Below are 3697 nucleotides of genomic sequence, written 5' to 3'. Positions count from 1 at the left end.
GTATAATGACACAAGATTGAGTGGTGTTGATTACTAATTTAGGTAGAATAAATATGATGGTGGCGGTAAGTGTAGGCAGCGAGACTTGATGGGTTCTGTTTTTGTACTATTGAGCTGAATGGTATCTGCTAGATCGAGATTGCAATTCTTATGTGAACATCAAGAAGATGGTTTTCAAAACATAATTGAAGATGAGCCTTTTTTTCTACTGCATAATTGAGATTGCAATCATATTGTTGTTGGTGCATCTTTGATCATGGAATGTAACTAATACATATCATTTTCTTTCATATAATTGATGACAGATTTAACAACATAAAACTGAAGATGTCCTTTCTTTTAAAAGCTTTGAAGTTGGAAATAACTAACCTCTTTACTGGGTTGTTACCATAAAAATGAAGGTTTTTTGTTTGCAATCATAGGACAATTTTCTTGGAACAGTATTACTTTCTAAAAAGGACAGGGATGATATGTTTGAAGAGCAAATTTTGTATATKTATCATATTKCGATGATGGGCTACTATTWTYTTGCTATCTGAATGTGGTTCTTAAATGATGGCTCAGTTATCAACTGTTACTGAATGTATTTGTTATATGTGTTGATGGGTTCATTCATGGTTGTCTAACCTGTAGTGTACTGAAACTTGCTGTGCAGGGTCYTGGTGGAAGGCCGAGCTTTGGTCGTGGAGGTGGCAGTTATGGAGGAGGCGYACCACCAAGCTCAAGTTTCGCTTAAACATATTTMATATTCATACGGTGTTTGCAGTTGAATTTTAAACTTGATCTTGAAATGYYGTGCTTTCTTTCACTTGTTATATGATCTACAATTTTGTTGATTTGATTGGTTCTCTTTCTCCATGATAATTCTTCTAAATTTAGAATATTGTAAGGCGGTTTTTGCAGCTCTTGGTTATTTTGAAAAAAACCCCTGCCAGAAGGTCATTTTAACCAAAGGATAAGTGTGTACACATGGAGACATAATGTAACTACATGTGTAAACAGGTTGAAGGAATTCATCAAGGAACAATTAGTTAGCATTCCTACAGCTGCAAAACCTCCTGCACYTGTGGCTCARCCAACTACTCYARCCATTGCARCATCAGACCCGGGGGCTATGCTCGCTGGTTTGCTGTAAAAAACTTTGAACAGAATATCATCAAATACAAGCCCATTGTCAACAAACTGTAAAATGGTTTATATTAGAAGCAGGCAATGATACAAACAAGCGTGGGTTGGCGCCGGGATTAAAAGGTAAGCTTACAAACGAGCGGCATAGCAATAGAGTTGGATTTGAGAGGGGTTTGATGAGTGGAATTTTTTTCAGGTTGTGTTATTAGGTCATGTTTTCTTTCTCATTTTTAGTGGTGAGGGTTTATCTGTTTATATAAGTTTTTTTTTCGGTCTTTTCCTTCGGTTAGTTTTCAACATTTACCTTTGATATTTATTTAATGGTCATGTTGCAATTGGATCAAATTGGCTGTGTAATATGAATAGGATGTGAAAAATTGCCAAAGGGTTGAAGTTGACTGTAACTTTATAATTGCATTTGGTTGCCGATTGATTTGTAGTTTTGATTTGCACCTTTTACTGATTGATTTGTAGTTTTGGTTGCCGTCTTGTCCCATGTAATCTGCATACCAAACGCACCCTTAATGAACTTTTTACATCCCGCCGCATTGCGCGGGTAGACAACTAGTATATATATATATATATATATATATATATATATATATATATTTATTTATTTATTATGAAAACTTTGAGAATCAATGTATCATATAATTTAATATCATTTTTTTCCATATACGACTTAGATTTAGTGTATTGATTAATATTTATTTGTTTCACAATGTGTTTCTTTTACATACATTTATTTTACAATGCGAATATTTTTTATGTGTTTATGAAACAAAAAATACAATTAAAAATTTCATATTGTGAATCAAATACATATAAAATAAACAAATATGTATTAGTCAATATATTAAATTTTAGCTTTAAATGGAAAAAAAAACCATGTTAAGCAATAACTTAGGTAGTAGTTCTCACTGTTATCACAATATATGAGATTTTTCATATGATTAGGTTCATATATATATATATATATATATATATATATATATATATATATATATATATATATATATACACTATATTATAAAGCATTTGACAAATTCTTAAAAACTACTTTCTATACATGAAGTACTGTTTTATTGATGCATATTATTTAAAATTCAAGATTACAAGTAGATTATGCTTAAGTACAACTTATTAAAGCTCTATCTTTGAATTTTTGTAATTAACTATAGATAAACATAATCAAATACAAGATAAACATCTCATTAATATAAAAAATATAAAATATAATTAGAATAATCATTAAATTCTAACATAATACTTAATTATTATTTTTATAAAAATTATATTATTAAATCTAAATTAAATTATAAATAAAAAAATTGAATTAAGGAAATTACACCAAACACAATAACTTTTAGAAAGATTAATTTGATACTGATATCGATATATTTTTTTAAATTTTTTATAATATTTTAAAATTTATATTTTATTCAAAAATAAAAACATTATCGTTTTCTCAAAACCACATAAAACCGTATTATATCGACATAAAAAGGGAATAAAACGGAACAGTGAAATCAAGATGTATCTCGATGCGCACACATATATATAAAACATATTATAAAATTTAGAGGAATGATCATTGAATAGAGTTAAATATTTTGCGAGACAGCAAGAAGTTTCAATATCATATATGGTTACACTTATTTTGGTGTGTTTAATCATATATTAGTCAGTACAACATGTGTTTAATCATATATATGATTAAGGTTGTCTATCATACGTGTAATCATATATGACATTGAAACTTCTCGCCTTCTCATAAAATGTTTAACTTCTCGTTTGAACCTGACTCATAAAATACATTACTTATATACATATTATTTTATTGAATTTATATATGCTATTAATATTAGACAAGGGAAATTAAACCCAAAAATTTAGAAGTACTATTTTTCATTATATTCTCATAAAAATTTGTTAATATATATTTTATTTTTATGAGTTAAATGAGTAGATTTTAAAAACTTAGGGGTTGTTTGTTTACGTCTTAATAGTTCCATTAAGAGACAATCTCTGAATCGTTAAGAGGTGAATCTTGTTTGACAAAAAAAAAAAGTCTGTCTCTTAATGGTTCTAAAACCCTCTGAATGATTTTGTATCATGAGTCTCCCTTAATCATTAAGAGCCCTAATTTCATTGTAAACAATTATCAAACAATTATATTTCATTTGACACTATATCATGAGAGTTTCTTAATCATTCTGACCACTTAATGATTCTGCACAAAACCATTCAGCAACTGCCAAACAGCCCCTTAGCTACAAATGTAACCTAACAAATAAATTGACTGGGTTAAAAGCCTCTAAAATCAAACATAAATTGTTTCATTAAAAACAAATAGAAGGGTACTCACGTAATGTAGTGGAATACATCTCGACTTTAATGTTTCATTTTATTTTGTTATTTATCGATGTTATAATACAATATTATGTGGTTTTGAGAAAACGATAACGTTTTTATTTTAAATAAAATACAAATTTGAAGATATTATAAAATTTAAAAAATATATATATATTGATATTAGTATTAAATTAACTATTTAAATTTTTTTTAT

The sequence above is a fragment of the Cynara cardunculus genome (genome assembly GCF_001531365.2).
Source record: "Cynara cardunculus var. scolymus isolate 2C chromosome LG 5, CcrdV1, whole genome shotgun sequence".
In the NCBI taxonomy this organism is placed as follows: domain Eukaryota; kingdom Viridiplantae; phylum Streptophyta; class Magnoliopsida; order Asterales; family Asteraceae; genus Cynara; species Cynara cardunculus.
The sequence above is the reverse complement of the archived record's forward strand: the minus strand, read 5'-3'. Positions refer to the sequence as shown.